General features: G+C 36.4%; 1 long non-coding RNA gene across 1 annotated transcript in view; it reads left to right on the forward strand.

Annotated features, from left to right (window-relative positions):
- The window catches only part of LOC135329559 (uncharacterized), a 161,186-nt gene that overhangs the window by 115,335 nt on the left and 17,965 nt on the right, over positions 1-27,886 (forward strand). Inside the window, exons 5-6 of the long non-coding RNA XR_010391072.1 lie at positions 8,679-8,883; positions 11,834-11,902. This is a non-coding gene — a long non-coding RNA (uncharacterized LOC135329559). The remainder of the gene's footprint in view (positions 1-8,678; positions 8,884-11,833; positions 11,903-27,886) is intronic.

The following is a 27,886-nucleotide window of genomic DNA, read 5'->3' on the forward strand; positions in this document are numbered from 1 at the left end:
TGGAATCCCTGTCACTCATGATCACAGCTAGAATGGATGTCCTTCATAGAGGGAAAAGGAAAATATCAGATAATGTTGTCCAAAGGCTCTTTACATCTACCTCGCATTAATGAGTCCCCACATTTCTGGTTCCTCTTCTTGCCAATCTGTTAATCTGAAACTTAGCTACATTCTTTTCCTTGGTTTCATAGTTCATTTATATAGACAGATATGTATTTATGATACCTGTTTTCGTGCATTACAAATCTGCTAACCTTTTTGAAAATTTTCTATATCATAGAAAATAATGAAAATAGGTGGGGGACTATTATTGTGCCTTCCACTACATGCATGAACTTCAGACAGACGGATAGACAGTTGGATGCTTTGGCTTGGAAACCTGACTTCAATTTAAAAAAATACTTGATGAATATGCAAAGAGTCTTGGCTGCCTTTGGTCATGTCCGTTTTCAGTTGATACTGTGCTTGTTAATCGGTTGGACCATCTCACTGGGCATAGATGCCAAGCAATAATAGCTCTATTTAGGCACTTCGCATAATAAGGTGAGTGGCATCATTTGCAGCTGGGAGACCCATCTCACTGACATCTTCAAAGCATTGATGCCTCATGTCTTTTTAACAATGAAGGTACACCTGTTGGCTTTTCTGTGCCAAAAAATGCCCCTGAATGGTGGTGGGAAGAAAGACATGGAAAACAAGATGAATTTTGGCTGCCAAAAGAGGCTGGCTGTACTGCAGCTGGCAGCTTTGACCACTTACAGTTTATCTAACAGGAAAACACTGCTTGATTATGGCAGGAGAGGACATATTAAACCACCAGAGACAGAGGTTGTGGCCTTGCTCTGAGAAATTGGCAGATATTGAAAGAAAGGCATAGGGTGGAGGAGGAACAGTGTTGTTCAGTCCAGGTGGTGCTATGAAAAGGTAGAATTCCTGTGCCATAAATGCTGCGTGGAAGGGCTGTCTGCTCCTTCTGAATTAGGGTTTGGCTTTGCAGCTAGCAAGCTGAGGAAGCCTGACATAATTCCTAAGAGTAAAACTTCAAATTATTTTTTCTTTTGTAGAATAGGGTCTTAAAGTATTTTAGGGACTAAATGTCTGAGAGATACAATGCAAAAGGATAAAATGGTAATATACTTCTAAGATGCCCAATATCTATTTCCAGATCATGATGCTATTTGCTTAGACTAATGCCTTCTTCCATCACCCTCATTCAGCATGGAGAGGAGGAGGATTTGTGGCAGATCAGTTGTCCTGTGCAGGCAGCAACCCATCTGGACTACTGTCTTTTTGGGAGGTTACACTACCACTTCCATGTCTTGTGGTGTAATATAGGCATTTCTTTAATACAATGAGCATGTCTCTAGTTGAGGGCCACCGGGAAAAATGACAGCCAGCAGTGGGCTGTTATTGCCAGAATAATTAATCTGGTCTGTTCTCTGCCTACATCTGACAGTGGGTAGAAGCAGCTAATTCCCAAGCAGCCCTCAGATGCAGCAGCAAATTCACTGGATAGCATATATACAGATGCTATCTAGTGCATACTCAGTAAGCCCAGTGCTTCTGGGTAGCAATAGCTCTACTATGCATGTGCACATTTGACCTTGCCATGTGCGATATATTTGTCTTTTTAAAAATAATCAGATTTCCTATTGGAGGTCAGCTGTACTGCATATGCTAAACATTTAGTTAGTTGAAGGGGGAAAGACCATATTGCAAGGTCCTGGGAGGCCTACATAAGAAACAATATGGCCCTCTTTAGTTGGAGTATTAGATATCATTGGTATATTCTATAATATTGTCAGGAAAGACAGCTTCGTGATAGGATAGCTTTGTAACATACAATCAAAATACATTAAATTTTGAAGTTTCTTGCATCACCATCCTCATAGATATTTCAGTATGTTCCCAGGGGTGCTCTGGAGAGCTTTTCTTCTTTGCAGGTCTCAAATGTATATTGCATAGCCCTAATTTGTAGGGACATTATCTTCTTCTGAAAAATCCCAGTTCTTTCCCAGAGGCAGACAAATATCAGGATACAGAGAAGTTGTTAAGCAGAACTCAACTTTTAGTTAGGAGAGAATAAAATGACACTACAACAACTTGAGAAAACTAAGGATCTAATGAGTGCTTCACAGTATGAAAGTATAGCCCCTCCCATACATTAAACCTCTCTCTTATCAATACCTCTTTCTTCCTAATATTTCCCTGTCCTTTTTTCATCGCCAAGTTTTTCTGAGCAAAATATCTTCTTCCTGCTTTTCCTGGACAAATGATAGAATATACATGTGCTGCAATGTTCAGCATCAGGACACCACTAGATCTTGACAATAGTACATGATGATATGTACTTAGAAAGCACATGATTCAATTTTGAGTTGAAACTTGACAGGTGCTGTAGGCAAATGTTGTTTATCTAGCAAAAATTCTATTTGAAAGAGTCTTTGTCCTGAGGGTTACGTTAAGCCTGTACTAGGATGTATTTCAATTCAAAATAGAGCAGATACATTGTGTAGGATATTTTACGCCCTGTTCCATTATATATTTGCCCATTTATATTAACTTTTGGAATTCTAGAAATGGGTGACTGTACTGTGTATTTCTTGATGTACTTGGCTCCTGCATCTCTTTTCTATCACCTCAGTCCCATCAGCTCTGCTCCTTATATCTCACATCCGATCAGAATTTCTCTTGCCAGTATTTCCCTCTCTCTCTTTTGAGGCCAAACTCTTCTGAGCAAAGTATCTCCTTCCAACTTTTCCTGCCAGAATGTCTTTTTTAATGAAGCTACTTCTCAAATGGAGCCTTTGTGCTAGTTTTGAGACAACAGGTTCCTACAGTACAAAGCAGCAATATTATACAGGGAATAGTAGGTGGGATCGAGAATAGCTAGCCAACTAAAGAAATACCATCTAGGGAATACAGCAAACAGTCCAGCTGGTTCTTTTCCACAGTGACTGCATAACCTCTTTTCTACTTGGTGTAGCGCCCAGCCCTCTGGAAATCATCATGCAGTACAAGAAAGTGGAGAGACATTTTAACTTATATGCAACTTTCATTTTACACTTCAGGCCTCCTAATAATAAACCTGATTGATTTATTGTAGATTGTTCCGTATAATAATCTGCTATAGAAGTAAGACTGTGCAGCTACTCATCTGTTGACTGTCAATCAAGACACTGTCCACATGTTAAGCGCAGGGGTATAATGCAGGAGGGTCTCTGAAAAACAATCAAACAAGAAACTGTAAACAAGTTCTATGTATGTATACACCTTACACTTCATGTACATGTACTTCACAATTTAAGTGAGATAATTTTTTAAATTTTATCATAGTAGTAAACTGTAATTACATGTGTTGTTACATATAATTACCAACATGTTTAGAAAAAGCAGATAGTATGTAAAAAACTAGTGTGTGAGAAGTATCAGACAGAAAAACCATATGAATTACAGGATTTCAGTTTCCAAAAATTGCTATGACATAGACACAACTTCCCCCAAACATTTAGCTCTGTGTGTAGGTGTTCTTATGGAACTGTAAAATGATGTTGTCATTGTTTTATGTGTTCCACATGCCCTGTTTTACTTATTTCTTTCCTGCTACTTCTCTAGATTTTAGCTCAGATGCAGATTATGGGAGGAAGTCTTTCTGCAGTTTATCATTTTCTTCCATCCACAAAATCTGTGAAATGACTAAGGGGGCCCTTCTTTATATTGATTGATTAGTGTATAATGATACAGTGCTGCTTTGTGTCTGACGTAAAACATGATACCAGGTCCAGATCCCTGACTGATCTATAATATACTACTAGCATTTTATTGTTGCATACTACAGTATAATATAGGAACATCCAAACTAGCTTTTAATAAGTGAACCTGAGTACCAGTTAGCAATCTACCTAACTTGGAAGCATTCTGCCTATGATACCATAGAGTTTCATCCTGAGCAAAGTAAATTGAAGTCTGCAATGTAAATATGCTCATAGTGATAGATACCTCCAAAGTAAACAACTTTCTCAAATGTGAGAATCATTAGGAAGATGCCTCTTCTTGTTGCTATAACATGATTGAAGAGCTGTTATAACCAAAAAGCCATTACTGGTATAGCCTCTAGCTCCATGATTTTCTTTAACAAGCACCTTCCCATTTTCCTCATGACTACCTGAGTAGAGGAAGGCGTTAGGAGGAACAGAAGGAACAGGGCTGGACTATTAAATGTTTAAGGGCTTCTAACATTTTTTCATTTGGTGGCTGTGGAACATGGCACCTAGTGATGAAGCAAGCTCTCAGAAAAGATTTATGTAAATCTTTAGTCTGGCAGTAACAAATAACCAGTGCAAATTCTTCCCCTGAAAAATCCCAACTGAAGTTTAACCATTAAACTAGCACCAAGCAGTGCAACATTTGGGTGGGTTTTTTTCCCCTTACTGTTCCATAAGTAGTTCAAAGTTGCTCTTGTTATTATATATGTAATGTGTATTTTCTGATGGAGATACTGTGGTAACATCTTTTGTTGCATTTGAGATGGATCCTAGTACTGAAGTCTAATTTAGATCTCTGAATATATAATGCTCCTGTGTATTTAAAAATGTAGATAATAACTTCAAAAGCATTCTGTGTTTGCTTCATGACTAAAATACTTATACCCCAAACCAGGAATATTATACAGGTTCTTAGGTTAATATTGCAGGCAGTTTGTGAATGAGGGGGGTTACTTGGGTGGTTTGATGACATGTCGTTTTGACAGACGGTTGCCAGAATATCTATCAATCATTAGGTTTATCAGTAAACTTTGTTTATTGTTGAAAAAAAGTAATATCAATCTTTGTTTTTATTTTCTTTATAAGGAACAAGATAGAATTGCCAATGGCCTTTTTTTCTGTTGTATTTTTTCCCCTGTTTGTTTGTTTTTTTCTCACTGCAGTATCTGTGATATGATTTCATATACCTAAAGCAATACATTCCTTTTTCAGTCATGAAGATGAAAAGAGAGCACCAAGATAGTACTGTATTCAGGCAATATTCCTTGGTGACCTGTATCAAGCATTTCCTGAAAGTAAAGATTTGCATGCTTGCATGTTGCATAATTATCTCATGCATACTTATACCATCTTACTGTAATAGCCTAATGAAAGCACTATATATATTAATAAAGCATTATATTCATAAGAGCAACTCTTCACACTGGTATTATATTACGTATAAACTCCCTAACAACAATAAGAAAAAATAAAGAGCTCTCCTCCAGACAGAATGCAACTTAGTTCATCTGGCAAATTACACAAACAGAGCACATCCACAATCCTATTTGGCTGCACTCTTAGGGACATTTCATGCCTCAGTCAACCTCTTCTTCTCCCTCTGGGAACATAATTCTCCTTATCTACTCATTAACATGTAAAATTAACACTGTTCCTAAGGAATATTAGTGACAAGATTTTTAGGAATGCTCTTATCAATATTAATCTGACTGCATTTTCTATGACAACTAAGCAGATAGTAGAATTATACCATAACAGTTCTCTGACATCCATATTTCTCAGATACATGCTATCTGTTGTTTTACATAGTACTTTTAAAAGAAACAAATTATTCTACTTCAGAGGGTGAAATTTATTTTTGCCTGTTCTTAACAGGTTTATTATAGTAGTTGACACTTACTGGTAATGTTTAATCATGGCATGGAGTTTATTCAGCCTGGCTTATCCGAATCATTGGCCTACCTCTTTAAAATAAGTCTGTCATATATATTTCTAAACAAATAGAGGGTTCAGATGATGTCAATTGTCAGGTCTTGAATATGCCTTGACTATTATTTTAAATCACAGAAACAGTCGTAATAAGAGAACAGGACTATCGGATTTAAATTACATACTTTTCAGCCTTTTCTTATTTGGAAATCCTGCCTACTTTAATTTGACAATAAATTAGGCATCAGTGTTGAAACTGAATTTTCATTGTGACTGAAGGAACAATATCTCTGTTAAGAAGAAATGATTGCAAAGAAGAGGTTTGATTCACTCATCTTCCCCTTAATTGAGCTATATGACTGTGAATTTTCATTCAGCTAATCCATCCAGCTTCATCCTATCAAGGATCAGTATCAACAAATGATGCGGGTTTCGATACCTATAAAAAGATGGCTTAATTTGCATATTTCATTTTTCCCTTCCCCTTTTGCCTACTGCTAAGTTGGCATGTCTTATTCATGCTGCCCTAAGTCCTCTTTGGAGATGAAAAGGGAACTGGCTTTGTGGGAAGTTGGAGGACACTGGATGCTCTCTGACATGTGAAGAGACATTGGACAGGTGGTAGCCTGGAAAGCTTTCACTTCTAACTCTTTTCTTTTGGCAGTTATTTCCCAGCATTGTAATAGTGTCAAAAAAAGGCACTAGACTAATGCAGAGATGTGAATATGTGATGTGGAAATACAAATACGCTATGAGGTTCTCTTCCATTGTCCTCTTGTATAAAGTCTCTGGCTAGTCTCTGAAAGGGGAAGAAAGAGTTTGTGTGTGTGTGTATCATTGAGGTATTATACATATGTATATATACATAAGTTTAATAGCTCAACCAGTTTGTAATATTCAGACAGAAATAAAATTATATAATATACTCTATTAAAGGTTTTCCATGACAGTGAGTATACGAAACAGTAGTTTTTATTTTAAAATAAGATTTAATTAATGCAGTAATTGTGCCATTCTTGTTTCCTGTATTTTTAATAAGTAAATTGGTTACCTTTCCAATGGTTTTGCAAAGTGGATTTCTATCCTATAACAAAACTAACACTTTTCCCAAATTACTCAATTACAGGAATTCAGGGAAAATTCCTAATATATTTAATTTTCACTCACATTTAATCTTCCCATTTGTGCACATAGAGTTTTTTTCCTAGTTCTTGTTTCTAAACTGTATCTCTTGGTGAACATCAGTTACTGCTAGACCCATATAAGCGGACATTTATTGTCACTGTTAAAATAAACTTAGTGCCTACAAAAGAGGAGATATTTATACATTTTAATATGTCTATTTATCTTTGTATTTCTGTCAGAGTCAGGAAACAACCTGAATATCTCTCTTTTATATAGGCCATAACGACCTGAGTTCAAGAGGTTGGCAATTTTTTAATTAATTTTATTAAATATTAGTGCATTTACTCCTAAAGATATTTGTGATGGCTGAAAACAGCCCTGAGGTTGATTGGTTGCACCAAGTGCATGGGGAATTGTGCAGCTCTAAGGCTGATGTGTCATCTAGTTTATCAGATGTGATCCCTGGCTTTAAACTGGTGCTGGAGTAGGCTCCACAGCAGAAACGTTCAGCCTGAGAAACCCGTTGCCCTCTACCCACTTCATAAACGAAAGACAGTGTGCGGTACCTGGATCCCCTCCCTAGATCTCCCTGGGAGGACGACAGGTGACGGCTAGGTCTGATCCCCGTGTGTGGAGCACTTAGGGAAAAGCGGGGTTGCCCTGTAACTCTTCCAAGCCGTGGCATCTCCCAAAGGAGCAGGGAAAATACAGTTAACCTAGGCAGTAGTCACCGGTGGGGCGAGGGGACGAGTCAGCCCTGGTGCTGCCAGGGGGGAGGGGCTCTGCGTTTGAATCCAGTCAACATTCCGCGGCAGTTGGGAGCCCCAACGGTCAGTCAGGGACCCAGAGGGCAGCCTAGGGGAGAAGGGGGGCCTTAATACTTGCGTGAGGACTTTTAGCGACTTCCTATTGCAGCCTGGGGTTATCCTGTTATGGAGAAGGACTAAAGGATTGTGACCTTCTTCCTCCTAGAGAAGACAGCAGGACTGAGTTGTAACATGAGCTAGTATTTTCAACTGTGCTTCTCTGTTAGCACAGAAGCAGTGGCTGAAAGGTACTGAAATGTCATATTTGTAAAGGAATTCACTTCCCTCTTTGTGATCAGTGCCTTCTCCTTAAAAATAAATTTGTGGTTTAGTTCACTTTTTAGCCATAAATGGAGTCCCTATGATTGCCATGTGGCATAAAAAGGAATTTATATCTTTTCTTGCCTACCTGGTTTTCGAACAGGTTCTTGAACAGCTGGAGTAAGTGTCTTACATGAATCCTTTATCAAATCCAAACCTTTGTTTAGGAGAGCAGGCATAAACTCTACAGCCATAATAAAAGAGACATTTCCTATTTTGAGACACTGTTAGATTGACCCAGTTCCAGAGTAAATACAGATGACTATAACTTTTAGAAACACCAACTCCATCCCAAACTGGTGTTAGAAAAGCATAGCTTGTCATCTCATAAGTATCAGCAGAGGCAAAGGTTGTGTTAATTTTCTTGGTCTTTTGTACACTCATGTCAAACAGGCTTTTCATTGAGCATCTCCCCTTTGTCTTCTGAAAAACTTCTGAAAATGTGACCTGAGTTGACAGAATGTAAAAAATCAGCAGAGTATCTTTCTCAGGGGCATGTAGTGTCACTATCATCAGTTATCTGACTTAAGTGGGACCACTGTTTGGTTCTAAAAACAATGAACACATATAAATGGGTTGGAAGACTATGCTGTAGTTCTTTGAACCTTTGTCCAAAAAGATGCATATGAAATAATATAAGTGGAAGAAATGTCATACCCGGTGGATGAGCTGTGCATTGATAAATAAATGCTAGAATAAAATTTTTCTTAAACTTGTGTTTTTTCTACATTAGCACTACCATGGGTACAGAAAAAGGACAAACTTTCCTGGAAGGATATGGTACAAACGCTAAGAGTCTTCTTCAGAAACTAATGAAACTTTGCAAAGCATCCGAGATAGACATATTTTTGCCTACAGCATTCAAAAGGCAGAAACTGAAGCAGAGAAGAACTCACAACTGTTCAAAAAGTGGATGCATATGGTCCTCAACAAATCTTGTAAGCTGAAGGTCTGCTAAGTCTAAACAAAATTATCTAAGAAACATCTAAACAGAAATATCTTGAAAAAATTTTTAGTGGAAATAGTGTCACTGGAATGTCTACAGTTAGTTGGACATCGCACAGCAAAGGAGAAACTTGTGCTGGCAGAAGGATAGGTAATGGAATGACCAGTACAGATCAACTGTTTCCTGTACTAATCTTAATTAATTTGTTTTTATGAAGAACAGAGTGACTGAGGCGACTGCTACAGTCTGAATGTTATATGCTTCTTGGATCTTTAAAAGTTTGTAGCTGCCAATAAATCTCACGGTTGATCAACAGCTAGTATAGAGGGCTGAAACCATCCAGTGATTCCTGAGTGTTCTTTGCCTTATCATCTTTTACAGACTTTTTAAACTCAGTTCACAAATATATGGAGCGCTAGCAATAGTAATTTTGCCATTTCTCTGGCGAAAATCACTGTTCAAACCTGTCACATACTTCTAACAGCAAGCAAGCATTCACAGATAGCATCATTGATCATATATTTGGAACACGTCTATTTTGTAGGCAGCTGGAGAAATCATGCAAAATGAGTTTTTTTTTTTTTTCTTTGGCTCAGAAATCCTCCCAGTAGTAGCCTTCATTCTTTTTGAATTTAGTGTGTCAAGAATCTTGGACTGACAGCTCTGAAACAGCTACAGAAAAGGGGTGGTTCTTTTTCTAGACCACCTTGTTAGTGTGTCTCTATTTTACCTTCTAGTTTTGAGAATGCACTTTATTCTCTGTGCCAACTTGCTTCTTGACCTTCTACTAAGAATGACATTAATAACACCAATTCTGGTGATAGTTTGTGATGTGGATATTTATCCACTAACACTCTGGACCAAACCCATCAATTCAGTTCATGCAGGGTACAAAATAGTTATTGGGCAGCAATCCCTTTCGGCCTTTATTATCTAGGGCCAGAAGTGAGCCAATGACCTTTACATGAAAAGCACTATTGCCTGTCTGAGCCATCACAGTAAAGGCTTATTTAAAATACTATTTGATAACTGCTGAAGATACACCATAGTCACTAATCAAAGAATAGCTTTAGTGCCTCAAAAATGTGGAGCAAGTTACAGCCATCAGAATAAATTATAACTGTTTTTGAGCAGTCGTTGAAGAAAAAGTTCAGAGGCCATGACAGAGAGAGACTTTGGGATGGGATGATACATTATTAATACAGTCTGCTAGGTCATGTCTTGGCAGTATATATTTACAGTGGGTTCAAAATACCTATTAAGTATTGTTATAGTTCTTATCTGAAGTGACCGAAAAGTCTGTGCCACACTTAGCACTGTCTGGCATGTTTTAAGAAAGTTTGATGTTTTGTTCAGTAGGGTTTTTTTGGGCATGTAATGAGTATGTGTATACATATACATGTATGTATATATAGACATAAATGTTTTCTAGCTTTTCCACTGTCACACCATTATTTTCAGGACATTTTTCCCCTCCCCCTTTCACTGAGCCCTCCTAAGAACAGACCCTGAAGTAAAATACCTACTGGTTTGCCTGTCATTGTGACAGTCTGAATAATTCAGAAGGAATACCAAAGAATTGTTTCCCTCATTCTGTTTCCTTATTTCCCTTCCTCCTTCCTTGCAGTTTCAGTGCCTTTATTAATGATAGACTACCAATAATTTCTTTTGATTCTAATGCTACTGCACCTTCATCTGTCAAAGGAATAGGCAATTAGACCAGTGCTAAAGAGTAAAACCATGGATTGCTTACACTCCTGTTCCTTTAGGCCCAGGATTCATCTTGAATTCCAGACTTCAGCTGTAGCTAGTTATTATGTCACACTAAAACTTACTGTAACACTGGTCCCCTAAAGGACTGTACCATAGGAATATGTTGCAACACTTGTATTTCAGGATACTATAGAGACTTTCATTCAGTGTGTTAACAGTACTGTCGTCTTCCTGCAGGGACTATTTACATGTCTGAATCATGTTACATTGTCTGAAGCTGCATCTGTGTGCTTATCTTAGCACACAACAGGGAGTTATGCTAGAAATGGTGAGAGACAGATATTTATTTTTTCCTGTAAGGAGTAGAATGCTTTCCAGAGTATATTTGGATAGTTTGAGATGCTGCCCATTTTGACAGCCAAATCAACATTGTTCAAAACAGTTTGTAGGTGTTCATGGCAGCCTAAGAATTAACATCTGTAGCCTATCTGAAAATATCTCCCATTTGTGGGTGAGTAAAATACTTCGGTGTTCTGTGAGTTCATCAGAGGTGTTTTAAATAAATACTAAATTGTTGCTGCCAAGTGTTGAAAGGTAGCCTGATTCCTGAAGCTAAAAGGACTTGGGAAAAGCTTAATTAGTTCTCAAGTGATGGTGCACATGCGTCAAATCCACATATTCATTAAATTTCTGGAGAAGGTTGAAGGAAGAAATATGCTTGTTCACTTCTAGTTGAGAATCATTTTGAGTAGCGATGCGTGGGAGTTTCCAGGTATTCCAAGCTAAGGACTACCTAGAAGCTCTAATTATCTAAGTGTATGAACTCTATGACATGATATTGAAACTTGCAAGAAGTCTTTGAGATATCTTTGTATTCCTTCCTCCAAACATTCCTTCTTCCAGAAATAAAATCTTATTTGAGTTCTTCATATAAAATAAACATTTCAGTTCCTATTTAGAATGCAGACTTTGTGGGAAGATCACAGTTGGAAGGAAAACATGAAAAGTAGTTTTTAACTTACGTTATTTTTAGCTTTTGAATTTGAGGTCAGTGTCATGTGGTCCTGAGCAGTTAAAAGAACTCATTACAGCTGGCATGTGGCAGACTTGTCTTGAAGTTTGGCTCTACAGGCTAGTGCAAAATGGCTGACTTTTCCTCATTTCAAATACCAGGATTTATTTTTATGCAAGGAAAACTGTAATGTCTGTTGTAAATTCCTTTGTTCTAGGTAATACAGTGGAGGAAAACAGTTGTGATCCCAAAATTGCTTCTTTTTATTGTTGTTCACCTTGCAAAGGTAAGTCTTTCTCCTGTAATACAGGTATGTTTCAAAAGGTTATAGGTTAATCAGATTTGTGATAACAACTTACTGTAGAATTTCTTTCTCTAAAATTAGAAACTTTTATTTGTAAGAATTCAAGTGTTACATATTAAAGAAAGTTATTATAGTAAACATAACCTTTCCTTATAAGTATTAATAAAATGCTTCACAGTTCTAGGTTCAGTTAGTTTATTCATCTATCTAAATCTTTCCAAAGACTTGTGCATTTTCAGTAACTCTGTTTTATGTATAACTTATTCCAGACTGTCTTTGTTAGCAAATCCCATATAAGATCTTAAAAATTTGGGTTCATGGCATTAATATAGTGGAAGATGAAAATATAGCTTCATGATTAGTCTTTCCACCTGCTTTTATCTGCAAAAAAATTGGAAGCAGTGTAGCATCCACAACAGGAGAAATGATGTCACTTTATTTCTGGAAAGTGTGTGTCTGACTGACTGAATTACCTGCACAGATAATATGCTAATAAAATGGCTTAGACTATATTAAATTGGATTGCCTATCAACTTGTTCCTGAAGGAAGAAGTCTTGGTATGTGAAACTGTTATCTATGCAAGACTGTTTTCATTTAACAAGTAATTCATTGTAATTAAAATAAAAATGAAATAGCTTTCACTGTAGTATGGTAAGAGAGTTTACCAAAGCAATACCCTAACTGTCTGAAGGCAGAGGTAATTTTGTATCCAATAAGGTATTTATGGAAATACGTCTATTCTTTCCCAAAGCAGAAAATGATATATCTTTTTATTATGTTTTCTAACAGCTAGGAAGATTTTCGTAACTGAAATTCTTAGGTAGTATATTATTTATGGATTCTGAGAACAGGTGATTAAAATTATAGTGTGTTCAGTAGAAGTAGACTGAAGGAGCCTTTGGCAAGAAATCTTTCAGGATCACCTGTACTTACAATGGCTTTTTGATAATCTTATAAAGACAAAAAGTTCATATGCAATTTTCACATGGAGTGAAAGGAGAACACTGTCTAGGTCTACTTGTGTTTATATGTTTATTCTGTGATTACAGAGCAGGTTATTTTATGTTCTGCTTTAAAAAAAAAAAGTATTTCCAATATAGGCTGTTTTGAAACAGGCAAACAGTAATTAACAGCATTGACTGATAGTTACATTAACAGCTCATCAACAGCAAATCTGAGACCATCTGTTCTTTAGTGGTCTGAAAGGTTAACAGCATATGGATGGCTCTACTTGCCACATAGTATAATACAGACTTGCCAGGATGAAAGAATGGTGCTGTAGTGCAGGACTTCTGGCAAAGTATATTGTGCTGAAGTTCAATTTATGTTGCCAGAAGTGGCCACGCAGGACACAGTTTTCCCAGGCAGGTACACTATTAACTACTGTAATTATTTTTTCTGGCAATGTGGGTTAAGCAGACTCAATCAGCAAGTGGATGTATGTCAAGCTAGGAGACAGGTAATAGGTGTTACTGAGGTCTTGGGCTTTTTTTATTAAGAGCTTTGGATTAACAAAAAGAAATGTTTTAACATTTGTTGTCATCTTGTTGAAGAACAACTCTGAGCTTGATTAATCAACAGTGTATTACTTATGCTCTGTAGAAAGATAATTTTTCCTTTGTTCTGTGGTGTATTAATCTACTTTCAATATATTGTCTTAAAATGAATAGTCTATATTTATTTGCAGCCTAGCACAATGGATTGTGGTTCCCAATCAACCTGTGATTGTGTTTCTGTGCCATGTTAAAGTCAGGGCTTTGAGTGTGCTCATAAGCCTTAACTGGCCAGCCTCACCCCTCCCTGCCTGTGGGCTCCATTTCAGGTCAGCCCCAGGCTTTCAGAGCCTTACTGAACTATTTTGGGGAAGTACTGGTCTCCTGCTCAGCCATAACCATGCCTGCCCCTGGCTGTGGACCCCATTGATCTTGACCTGTGGACTGTCTTCCCAACTTGACTTTGGCCTCATCATTGTTGACCTGCCTGGTGATCACTCAGCTGTGTCTGACCCTGTCAGACAATTCACCATCAATTTATTGTCACTAGACCTGATCTTCAGGCCCAAATTCTGACCTGCAAATTGACTTGTAAGTTGACCTTGGACCTGCCTCATTGCCACACACTTGTCTGATGATCTGGACTTTTGATTGAACCTGGCTACATCCCGAGGCCTGCCTTGCTTGCTTTGCTAAGGGGCTCTGAGATGGGCAACTGTCCTGCCAACTGTGTTATTACACTTGGCTCCTGGCTCCCTATCCCTAAGGAAGCTGTTTGCTGACAGTTGATACATGAAGAAGCAGCTCTTACAATATGTATATGGCTTGCAAGATGACTATGTAAATTATTTTCTTAGATTGTTTCTTTGACGCTTTATCATCAGCAGCATAGTTTTGATCTTCAGGAAGAGAAAGTGAAAGTGTATGTGCGTAATTCTGAAAAGCTGGGCTCATGTTAGAGAGGCAACAGTGAATTCCAACTTTCTTTGCTGTAGAAAGACAGGAGAGGTAACTGTAATTCTGTCCATCTTGTTTTTTATATAGCTTCCTTTAAAGGCTCTGTGAGTCTGTAGGATAAAAGGAACTTGTTTGGGGTGGGTAAAATGGTCTGGGGAAAGATGTCTTATGCTTGTGATTATCTGGGAAGTAGGACAGTCATAAGTAAACAGAAGTGAGAAGAAGGTAAGTTATGGTAAATATACAGGTTTAAAAATCAGGGAGAAAAGGAGAGGTAAGACTGAGGTGGTTTGAAGACAAGAAGTGGTGGAAGTGCTGGGGAAAAAGGGATTCCAGTCCTCTGCTGGGTGCATTTCACATGCAGAGAATTCCAAAAGGAAAAATGAGAAATCAGAAAAGCTGACTGCATTAGACAATATGAATCAGACAAATGGTATGCCTTAGAAAATTGAAAATGGATTAAAAGCGAGTGTTGAGAAGCCATCTCCACACATCAGTGATATCCACAGCAAAGAAAGCTCCTTAGGAGATATGGACCTGACTCTTCATCCGACTGTTTTGAAGGAGAGTGGTTCTAGGAGTGATTTGGGTGTGGCTCTCAGTAGGGGAGAACACCTGAGGGCTTGTGTTGGTTGGAATTACCTATTTGACTCTAATGTAGGCTAATTCACAGGAAGGTGGAAAATCTGTTTAAGAAGCTGAATAAATACTGTAGAAATGAACTCTGTGTTGCAGTGGCTCTGCTTTTATCAGTTTATAACTGCTAGAATGTGGCAAGGCTCTTCTGCAGTCCTGCAGAACTCTTCAGCCTCTGAAAAAAGCATGAACTAATTGCAATACTTCTATATTTGAATTAATAACTCTAGATCATTTGTGAAGCCTGTCACTGAGGAAGCATTGTACTTCAAACATCACCATTGCTCTGTTCACATGGTATAGACTTATCCTATGTTTTAGTTGCATAAGCAGCTGGCTTCTAGCTGCACTAGTGTTGTGATCTTAGTATAGTTATCTCTCAGGACAAAAAAACAAGGTAACTTCTCCCAGGGTAGAAAATCAGCATCTCTTTCAAGTTTATTATCACAGAATGAAGTGGAGTGAAATAGTTCTTACAACAATGAATCATCGGAAACATCTCTGATCAATTTAAAAAAAAAATCACTAAAGTATTTCTGAGCAGTTGAGCAACTTCTAGAGAAAGAAATAACATTTCTATCTGCAAAGAGGAATAACTGAATAGGGATTATAGATTAGAGAAGTTTATTCTTAATAGTGTTGTAAGGAGAACAAGTAGAAGAATAAGATTACTCAGCAAAACATCTAATATATGTGTCCTTATGGAAGAGAAGATGAAGAAACATGCAAGAAGTATGTGGAATAAGGAAGAGGAACTGAAAGTCTCAACACTGTGAAAATTATGCTTAATTAGCATATAGAGACTTGAAGGAATAACCCACATGATTTGAATCTTGAATTTGAAAGGAAAGTTTAAGCATCTGTAAATGCATGGAAGAAAGAGTAAAAGCACTCTTGTGGTGCATATCTGCTACAGATTCCCAAATAAGGCACCTCAGGTTTCGGAGACTCTTTGTGAACAATCATTGAAATCATAGACTTGGTAGTTCAGTCTAATTCCCAAGACACTGGTTGAAAAAGGTTTATAGTAGAATACAGACTACATTGTACTTTTTTAGTACATTAGTTTAAAGCATAATTAAAATTGTATAACAAAATTGGCAAAGCAAAGAAAGGGAAGGCTAGTCTAGGCAGGAGAACAGTTACTAAGGAGCAATTAATTGAGAATGTGCTGGTAGAATGCAACTTTGGAAGATGGATCATGAAATAATACAGTTCCTGATCTTTAGGAAGATAATTAAAGAAAACAATAGATTTGAATAAACTTAGGTAAGCAATGGGTTGCACTCCATGTGAACTTAGGCTAAAGAGAAATGGAGTTAGAAAGACCTCAAAAAACCTACAGTTTCTCCTTTCTCTAATTTTCCTAATGCAAAAAGAAAAAAAAAAGTGTAGCAAGATACCGGTTTGGATAAATCTTATCCAAATTCCTAAGTTTTGTCAAAAATGAAGTGCCCAGAGAGGAAGGACTAAGATTACTAAGGATGAATACACAGAGACAAAAATAGAAAGGTTAAGGTAGAACATTACATGCAGCTAGTAAAAGTATTCGGACATTATTTCTGTCTGCTAGTACCAAGAAAAATGTTTTTTATCTCTATTTGAGTGAAAAGTAAAAGTTACTGAGAGACAAGTCTAAGACAGTCCAAATGTTTGATACTCTTTTTCCCACCCTAAAAAGAGCAACTGTGATTAGTTGAATAAGGCAATTAATTTTAATTACAAAAGGGCAAAATGGGCTATAATAGGAAAAGAACATAAAACAATTGGATTATATGTTGTCAAGTTAGTTGAGCAACATTAAATTCATCCAACTGGCTGAACTGATCTCAGAGCCATTAATAACAGTCTTTGAGCTGCTGGAGGTTGGGTGAGGCTCTGAAAGACTGCAAGTGATGTCCTTCATCATTGAAAATGTAAGAACTGGAGAATTACAGGTGAACCAGCTTAGCTTCAATTCCAGGAAAAACAGTAAAACAAACATAGATCTTAAAAGCACTTACAGGATAACAAGAAACAGTCAACATGGATATGTCAAGAAAAAAATCTTACCAGGACAATTTAATTTTCTTCTATGGCAGGATAACAAGCCTTGTGGTTAGAAGAGAAGCAGTAGATGCATATCTACTTGTTGTGGGGTCTTTTTGGTTTGTTTGTTTGTTTTTTTTTTTTTTTTGAAAAAAAGCTTTTGAGAATTCTATAACATTCTCATGAGTAAGCCAGGGAAACTTACTGAAAATTGTGCAACTGGTTAGAAAACAGCACTCAAAGAACAGATATTTATGTTTCAGTTTCATATGGGAGGTTATATCAAGCAAATTCCTTTAGGAATCTGACCTGGGATCTGTTCCTACTAAATATATTTATTAATGATCTGGATGATATAACAGATAATGTGCTTGTTAAATTTTAGACAACAGTAAACTGAGAAGGGTTGCATAGATAGAAGGCAAAATTTACTTCTTGATAAATTGGAGTTAAAGGTCTGAAAGAATAGAATGCATTTCAATAGCAAGGTGCTATACACAGGAATAATCAACTGCAGGAATACAAAACATTGTCCAGTAGAAGTTCTTCAGGAAATGATTTAGGAATTACTTTAGATCACAAGTTGAATGTTAGTTGACAAGACAGTGCTACTTTATGAAAATAAATACATTGGGATTATTTAGCAGAACTGGTGCTGTACCACCAGGCCTATTTAAAAGCCAGTCCATGCTCAGTAAAATCTAATCTGTTTTGCTGTTTTTTCTCTACTATTTGCATGCTCCAATCTCCAAGCGAGTTTCCCTCAGCAAAAATTTCCTGCAAGTTAGCCATTGTGTGTAACATCACTGATAGGCTGCTTAAGGAAAGCAATAGAAGAATGAATATGTTAGGTTATCAAATTAAACTAGTCAGAGGCAAGTTCAAAAAAAAAAAAAACAAGAGAAGATGAAAGGGTCTTCATACAATATGTGGTCAAGTTGTGAAAGTTCTCATTATGGGATAATGTGAATGCTAAAAGTTTACATGAATTTAAAGAAAAAAAAAAAGAGGACAAATTCATGGTAAGAAAAATCCAAAATCACCACTACTGACTCAGAAAATCGTTAAGCTGCAGACTATTGGGGATTTGGAGAATATACTAGGGAAGTATCATCACTGGATTCTGTGAAAGACTGGATATTGAGTTAGATGGACGTTTAGTTTAGTCACCTGTTAGTTTTATTTGATGCCCTTAGTTCTTGCACTGGAAGAGTGAAGCACAGTTTTCCTTTTACCTTATACCATTCATTATTATTATTTTAACTGGACAGAATTAGAAAGAATAAAGATTGTTAATAGGAATTCGGATGTTAGCTAAAATAGAAAGTATTGGCATCAAATTTCTGTGCCTGAGGTTCTCAAACTGTAAGTTGAAAATAATTATTAGTTTATTAAAGTTAGAAAGAATAGTTCTCCTTGCACAAGCATGAGATATTACTGGGTCCAGTGAAAAACTCTGCAAGGAGCTGAATATAGAGAAAAAATTAGAAAGCAAGCCATTCAACCTTTCCTCAAAAGAAAGAAGAGTGCATTTTGTAAAAGTAACAACGTAATGAAAGAGTGCATGAACTGTACTTGCATTTGGACGCAAGAAGGGCTTGTCACTGTGAGAAAGGAAAACTGAAGTTGGTTACATCAGTGTGACTTTTTATAATTTTTACTTTGTTTTACTAGATCACTGGCAGATTGCAAGTTATGAAGGTAAAATTTTGCTGAATTTGATGCATGGCATGAATTTTCATTTCTAGAACAAATTATGATTAAGTGCTTCTTGGTCACAGTGATACTGCACCCAGTGATCCTATGGTGAGTTGTAGCTTTGTATGGAAGTGTAATTTCATGTTGTATGAAAGGTATTGACTGCCTGACTTTTAAATTCCATGTTGACAGACATGATATTAATGTTAAAGAAATATTTTTTTTTTAGCAGATCAAAAATACGTAAGCAATGTTTTGATCTAGACATAGCTAGATTGTTCCAGATTTTATCTGTCAAAGCACTTGTTCAGCTTTCCTCTAACTAATGTCCTTCACCATATAAGAAATGGTAATTACTCTCCTTTGGCTTGCCTATTGCATGTTTGGATGAGCAATAGTATGCATGCTAACTTTTATCTCCTGTCCATGTCTGAATTTTTTCAGCCAGAATTAGCTAAAAAGAATTAGGAGTGTGCAACTCAAATAGGTGGAAGGGATACTAACTATTTAAACTTATGAAAGTTGTCCTACACTTTCTCCCTCCCATTTCATACCTCTGAATAGAAATGTGTACTAATTGGCTGGCATTAAATGCAAAGTATGCAAGTCCTCACATTTGCAACTTAATGACTTAAGCTTGCTGCACTGTGGGTTCTCAGTCTTGCTCTGGAATAAACTTGTCTGTGGTATATTAAGTGTGTGTGCAGTTAATACACACCTAAATAAAACTGGGGGAAAAAAAAAAAAAAAAAAAAAAGGATTGCCTTACTGAGAGAGAGCTTCAGTGAGATTCTAAAAGTACTGAGAATAAATGCATTGTTTCTGCTAGTTGAGTTTCTAAGTACTCTCCAGCAATCTGAGCTAACTTCTGTGACCATCCCCTGAAGGTTCTGTTTGTGTCTATTGCATCAAGAGAAAGTCCTGTATTAGTAGAACATTGCACTCACAACCCTCTCTTATATATCTTTGCTCTTCTTTTTGAGTGGGGGAGAAAGGGAAAGACTATTATTTCAATGATAGATCTTTATTTCTCAACTAGAAATTAACACACTGCCCGGCAGGAATTGCCTATCAGGAAGTTTACAGAATCCATATCTGAGGCATTCAGCAGTGTTTGGATATTATAAACTTGAAGTGCTACTTGAATGCCTTTAACGTTGTAATTGAATAGAAAAAGCAGTCTAATGTGGAAATATGGCTTGATCTAGGAAAGTCTTTACAACCACTTTGACTTAAATGTGTCCAACATAATTATAGCATTCTAACCTTTCAAACTGTTTGCAGAGGTCTCTAATTTTTCATCTTTGGGCCATTTTTCATTTAGAGTTTTTAAAGTTGTTAGGGTTTTTTTTATAATAGAATGGTCATCTTCACATCTTAATAAAACAAAAATTGAATTATATGCACTACTGGGCAAGCATGACATGACTTCTGCTAGCATATGTAAGGTGTGAAAACCTGAGGGGAAATCCTATTCATTTTAGGTTCCACTTGAGAACCCTGCAATGCACTGGAAGTGGATTCAATCTTAATGGTACTGAAAAAGGTAGAAGCTGGGGAATGGTGGGAATCACTGATCTGAACCTAATTAAAAAGACCTGATAAAAATTCTAGAAAACCAGATGGCAAAGTCAACTTCTCAGTATAATACTGAGGCAGAGATAGAATATGATTAGCTGTTGACATTCTACAAGGGTAGAGTGATGATATTAGCAAAGAAACCAATGTATTTCTTTAACAATAGTAGACTTTGTATTTTTAACTATTTTACACCTGAGTTAAAGATTAATGTAAATCATGAAGGCATCAGATATAATAGTTTTCTCAAATGTCAGTACAAAACTCACAAGGTGGATATCTTGATACAAGCTTTTTTTACTTTGGCTATTGAAGGCTAGACATATATATATATATATATATATATATATATATATATAGTGTTTTGAACTTCAAAGCTGAAATCAAAGAGCAGTTACAGATGCTGGAACAAAATGAGTATTTATTTAGGTGTTTGTATCTGTATTTGTGTGCCTGTTTTTTTGCTAAGTCTCTGCTGAATTAGGGGAAAAGTTGTGAAAATGGATGTTTCCTGTACCTCTGTACAGTGTCTCTGTCCCTTCAGCTGAGCTGTTTAGTTTTTGTATAAAATACTTAATAGGCCAAAGGGAAAATATGCAAATGGTTTGATGGCCTGACAGCTAGGATAATCAGGCTGGAGAAAGGACTTCCAAGGTCTTCTAGCTCCTGCTCTAGTGAAAGCATATTATATAAAGTATCTGCAAAAGAGACTGGGAGCACCCAATCTAAGAATAGACTTGGTGGTGATTTTAGAGTTTTCTTGGGAGGCAGAAGGTCCAAGTCCAAATCCTTTCAGAGGAGGAATTGTATCTAGCTCCCACATATGCCAGACAGAAGTGGTCTAATCCCATAGCTGGAGTAAAGAAGAAATGACAATAGACCATCATTTCCTGAGTGTCTTCCCTTGAATTGCCTTAGCTATAGGAATTTGGAACAAAGTTTTCGAGTCAATTTATTGCTTCACCCAGAGACCTAGAATGAATGCCAGTGTTGGCAGGATTATGAGCTGGTGTTTAATTTTGGTTTAAGATATGATCACTTGGATATGGCTGATGCTAGGCTTTGGGTTTGGGAAAATAATCAAAAAGCTTTGTTTATTGCTGAATTAACCAAGCAATAAGCTATAACTGCTGGGTGTTCCAAATCCTAGAGAACTGAGGACTAGCATAAATATAAGCTATTGGCCCCTTAATTTTTTATGAAACAGCTCCTTTAGATGTGTTCAAGGCTACAGACACAGCATATTAGGTATGATACATTAGCATATGAAAAGAATTTACTAATTGAATCTATTGCTGTATGCTGTGTGGCCTGGATTTCAAGAGGTGGTGATAGTGTCAGCTGGGATTAATGACTGATGCTTAGCTTCAGTCTAGGCACTGGACACTTGAGTATGTTAAAGCTAGTATTATGGCTGGATTTGGAGTTAGGCTAGCTTTCACGTTCAGTTTTTCCATGTGCTTGGTGAGTGAACTTCTATTGTGCAACGCAACAGAACTGGGCCCACTTTTAACTTTCCTAAAGTATTACTGAATGTATTATAATATGCATGCATCTTGTATTCCTTTATCTGTAAAAAGAAATGATATTCATTAACTGTTAGTATTTCATGTGGTAGTAGTTCGCATCAAAACAGTATCCAGTTATATGTGTGAATAAAATATTAGAGTTTCTAACATAACCATTACACACCCAGGCTCATGAGTTCAGACAATACAAAACATAAATCAGAACTCTTAAACTTGCATAGCTAGTGGATTTGATGACCTGCAATGCAGGCAGTCCAGATTTAAATGAAACGTTATTTAAGAACAGATAAATTTTCCTTAAACTACACTAATTAAAGTAGTTTGAAGTGCTTGGCTAAAGGTAAGACAGCTGATAGAAATGTACAAAAATAAAATGCAGGGCAAACATACGTAGGATATCCATTCAGCAGTAAACTGTACAGTGCAATAGAAACAGTTCTGAGTAATTGACCATTGAAATCTTGCTTGTTTAGTTTTCTGGTAAAGCTAGAAGTAAAACTATTGATGAGCAAATAGCAATATTCATGTCCCAGCTTCAAAATCTAAAGGAAGCTGAATGGTTCTCTTTCCGTTTTATGTTCTAACTCAAATTTTCTTAAAAAAAAAAAAAAAAAAAAAAAAAAAAAAAAACTGAACATTTTTTCTGTCTGCACCATAAACTCTAAAGGACTGGCTAAATATAGGACTTAGATCATAGCTGTTATTTACTTGTATCCTATAGTGCCATATTAAAGTTCATTATACTAATATCACAAATTATCTCTGGCCATGCTGAACATTCAAACAAGAAAAGCTCTTCTTACTGAGTGATAACTGATGACTTGACATAGATAAGGAATCTCCCTTAAACAGGCTGCAGCTTGGGATAATTACAGTTCCAATAACTGATTGCCAATTCTGGTTACTGTGCAAGACGGCTGTTACTAATACATTATTCTTTATATAAATACAGTTCCTATGTTGTTCACAGTGTAAAAATTCACTGCAATGACAACCCTTTCTCTATTCTTAAGATAGTCATCTACAGGCCTGCAAATTTCCCTACTGTAGAAGTATAAAGCAGTGTATAGCAGCATTTACCCATTACCTGCTAGCTTTCTTAATTAAGACTGAAATTAATGCATGATATCTGTTTTACATATATATATATATATATATGCACGTGTGTGTGTGTATACATATATAGTCCAATAAGGTAATTTGTAGGTGGTTAGATCCAATTTAATTTTCCAGCATTTCGAAAGCTGTTTCTGTGCCTTTACTCTGTTTTTGTATTGCAAAGACATTAAGATATTTTTTCTAATTCAAATCAGTAATGCAATTTTTATTTTTGAAATGGAAATTGCAGTAATTCAGTCTTTGGAGTGAGAGCCACTTGTAAGCCTTTGTTGCCTTAGTCTTATGAATCCTAATCACTTTTAATGTATGGTATTCTAGATCTGCATTTCTTGATGCTGTAGTTAATTCTGTTTTATAGTACGGTGCATCTGCAGCACTGTTGGGGGGGGGGGGGGGCGTATGTCTGTGATGATCTCATCAATGGATCATGCCCTCAGTCCCTTAGGTCACAACCCTGCATAATATTCCAGGGCAGGCCCCTGCAGACTACTATGTTGTAGTGTCCTCCATTAAATGCTCCTGACAAAATATATTATGAGTGTGTCCTGTGTACTCCAAAACACTGTGACACCAATATTATAGATGTGAGGTAGTACACATAACCTGACCTGGGGACTAGAGTGTAGACATATCCCATGTTAGTGAGGGTAGGCCATATATTCATACATATTATATCTTGAATGTTTACTCACAATAATAATAAAAAAATTGTATATCTGTTGGTTATTTTGATCATAACCTGTGAAAGATGTCAATAAAAATGGTCTGAAAGTATTGGGAGCTGTCTTGTCAGTACTGGCCCAGTTTTCTTCAGGCTTCATATAACCTTCTGAAAAACTGAACCTGATGGGAAGACAGCCAGGGCACCTATTCTTTTCCACGGGAGCCTGCTGTAATGTAGGAGGGATTTAGCATGAGACAATAGAGGGTAGTTTTTCTTGAAAGCTATACTCTATGGGAGGATAGCTTTTCCTTATGTTTAGGCTTCTTTCCTAGTCTTGTCCGTACAAATACCTACCTGCATTTCCTTATACTGGATAGTCTTTCACTGAAAAAAAGGAAAAATGTTTGTTGCAGATCCTCTAGCAAAGATGATGATTTTATGTCTTGAGTAACTGCTCAATGAACTTATTGCCATGTGTAAGTCTACTTCTTGCGTTATCATCTTGGAAACAGCCCGAAGTCTTTATGTTTTGTGTACTAGCTCTACTGCAATTCAGAAGAGTAGATGAATGAACTTTATATCTAGTAAGATTTAACTTTTTCTTTGGTAGCAACATGTAATCAGACATACTAGTTGCTTAATTCTGCTATAATACCTGAATTGGAGGAGCCTTCTCTGTGCATGAACAGAGGTCTTACCACTGTATCAGGTTGCGCCTTTGGACCAATAATTTCATTCATCTGCCCTGACTGAGCAGAAGAATCTCCCTTTTTAATTGAGGTTTATACTGACCTACCAAATTTTTTGTCACTTGCAGGTAGTTTGTGAAAACAATAAACTTTCTTTTTTTTCCAGCCAGACTCTCTGTTCTATCTAGCCTAAGGGGAAATGTCAATTCCCTATAACTACTATGTGTGTCCTCTTGAGAGAAAAGCTATCCAGATCTTTCCACCTAACACACTAATGCATATTATGGTACATTTAGCAACATTTAACTTCTTTTTAACTACTGCAAAGGCATGAGATACAGACAGGTGATTGCAGTACCTAAGAATGTATAAACAGCATAGATCTCAAGACTGTATACACATAATGGTTCCTAATATTCTGTAATCAAGAGGTTCCTTAGACTTCATAGAAACTGTGGAACAGCCACTAAGCAGACTTTCACTGGATTATTTCTTGCTTTCCTGTTATATTTCTTCTTATTTTCCCCCTCTTTTCTTTAGCACTGGTGAATCAACAGAGATGAAATAAAATTGTTTCTGTTTATTCATCCGAATAATTGTTCCCTAACTTTCTATTTCTATTAGTTTTACTTATACCAGTCAAAGGTGTATATATATATATAAAGTGGCATTACACAAGTGCCACACAAGGTTTAGTGAAATCTACAATATATTTTACTGCTGTGACAATTAGCATATGGGGGGGGTTCTTAAATTTAAGTTTTTTAGGATGGCTGTTAAATTACATTGCATTTCATGAGCATCTCTGATAGGGGAAATTGACTAACAAACACAGAACCTACAAAATATCATTGTTCTATGTTCTGAAAGTAAATTATTTCCAAATATTACTGTACTGTAGCTCTTTGTTAGTGTTTTAGGGTATTCTGTATTCCTTATCCTTTTCTATATCATGTCCCATTTAACATTTAAAAAGTTGGTAATTTCTATCTAACAAAGAAGACTGAGTTTATTAAGAAAACTGAATAGCTGTGAATCTTTCGAAACTTAGTGAATAGGGGAAAGGGGTATAGGCTTGAGAATTTATGCAATGAGCAGTTAAAAATAAATTAGTAAGAAAATAGTAGCCATGTCTCTTTAAAGATAGCAAGCTTGTCTTAGCTGGCTGTCTACAAGTCGGACAATTAAAATTCAAATGCAAGCCATAGGAAAAAAAAAACAGATGGCCCTTGGAAGAAGAAATAGTTGGAAATAAGATGACTATTTATACATGTATTTATGCATGCATAAAGGATTCATAAAGGCCTTCTAAAATTGTAGGATTTTAATTAAAAAAGGATTGTAACTTCTAGAAAGGATAAGAGAAAAACAGGACTCTAAACTGTTCTAAAGCAGTGAATATGGTACTGAATTTTATAAGCAAGTAATGTGGAAATAAGAAACTATTTTACTAAACATCTGCAAGCCTATGTTTTGTTTGTTTTCCAGTACTTTCATAGAAGAATAAGCCTGATGCATTCATGCTAGGCCTTTGTTTCCTGAACATTTGATAAGAGATTGATCTGTTTTTTTGACTGTGGAGATGCGTTTGCAGCGGCGGACACAAACCTGATCAAAATAGTCTGAGAAATTAATAGGGTATTCCAAGAAGATGGGGTCATAAAAATGCTTACTGTCTTGGTAAAATCATCCGATACTTGAGGCTCTGTTTTTAGATATGGGAAGCTGTATTTATGCATCCATCTGAAAAGGTATGTGTCCTCAGAAGATCTGAAGCCACGCATCGAATCATAATCATTGTACGTAGTTAATACTGATGAGTAGTAGGCTACATTTAGAAACTTATGTATGGCTTTAGGCACCTACATTTGCTTATTTTATCCTGTATTTCAGAGATCAGTCAGTTTGTCAGAAAAAGGGGGACAGGAAACAGTGCAGATGGGCTCTTAGGAAATACAACATGCTTATTCTTTGTGTTAATATGAATAGTACTGCTCTACTGAACTTTGTGGGAGTTGGGCCAGATAGTATTTATTTTATCTTGTCTAATCAAGCTCATTGTCAGAGAAATATACATTGTCTGCAAACTCCATGGAGATACAGTGAAAAAGGGTAATGATTTATGACTACTCCAAGTAAACACTTTCACATCTGTTCTTGTTTTCTACACAGAAATATTCTCTAGCAGAATTTGAAAGGGTTTTTTTTTTTTGGTGTTTTTCAGGTACTTAGCAACTGAGTCAGGACAGGAGCTATGACCAGGAAAACCTCAATTCCTGAATGATGTCTACATGCAGTAGATATGTTGCTTCTGGGAAAAACTAGATTTGCTGCACATATATTATGATCAGTCAATCCAAATACAGTAGGTCAGTGCATCTCAAAAGAGTCAGATCTACTGCATGGACTCAGATCATCCATATCTAAATCTTTTAGAAATATAGGAGTTACTGACCATGTGTTGAACAGTATGCATACATATCTTTCTCTCTGGTCCCAAATTCCCTGAACAGGAAATACCTAGAGAGTACAGATAAAAGAGAAAATATCTGCCTTTCACCTCTCACCTCAGTTTCCTAACCTCACCTCTCTTTTAAACCAGTCTTAGGGTGTTCACTAGGTTTATTCTTATATGAAATACTTTAATTTTATAAGCAACCTGAATAATACAGCAAAGGCACTCTCTAAAATGCTACAAAAATGACACAGAAAAAACAAATAATCTTGATATATGAACTGAGAGGTTGTACAACTAGCAAACTGTCAGGCACAAACCTTTGGAGATTTCCTAGGAATCTGTTCTTGAGGCAATTTCTTGGCCTCATAAAGCAGTGTGCAGGAGCAACAACCTTAAATAGAGTTAACTTCTGAAAATTTAGAAAGTTTGATATAGATATTGAGGATCTAAAATAATTTCCTACTTTTTTTTTTTCACATGTAGCTCTACCTATCTTCTGTATTTTACTAATTGCATTTCTGGAGTTATTAATGTTTCTTGATGGTAATGCTAAACTATCCCAAAAAGGTTTCTCTACAACAGAAGCATAGAAATAATAAAGAATACTCTATTTTTAAGTTTAATTGTTTGAAATTGTGATTTATGAATTTATTTTATAAACACTGTGTAGCTCAATTTCAATGTGGCTGGAAAGGGAAAGTTTATAACACGGGAGTTCTGAGGGAAAGGAGTAAAAAGATTTTAAGTCATTAATCGTTAATGGAGATCGCAACAATACTTGCCAATTTTACAGATTCTAGAATGGAGATATTTTTAAGGGAAGAAGAGATAGTTAAATGCAAATTGAAATGCAACTTTCAGTAGTAGGGTTCAGAGAGTTTTTGCAACTTGGAGAAAGTAAGAGACAAAGATTTAGGACTATAATGTTACTACTTAGAGTGTGAACTCATATAGCATATAGAAGTCTTCTTTCCATGGTGAGGGCTTGCTTCATGATGTAGAAAGCCTCATGTTAACTGAAATATTTACAGGCCCTATCCAGGACACTTCTTTTGCATAAGGATTTATGCAAAGGATTTAGCTTGACACTTATTCTCAAACAAGTTTGCTGGGTAA

The sequence above is a fragment of the Dromaius novaehollandiae genome, chromosome 11 (genome assembly GCF_036370855.1).
Source record: "Dromaius novaehollandiae isolate bDroNov1 chromosome 11, bDroNov1.hap1, whole genome shotgun sequence".
Classification (NCBI taxonomy): Eukaryota; Metazoa; Chordata; class Aves; order Casuariiformes; family Dromaiidae; genus Dromaius; species Dromaius novaehollandiae.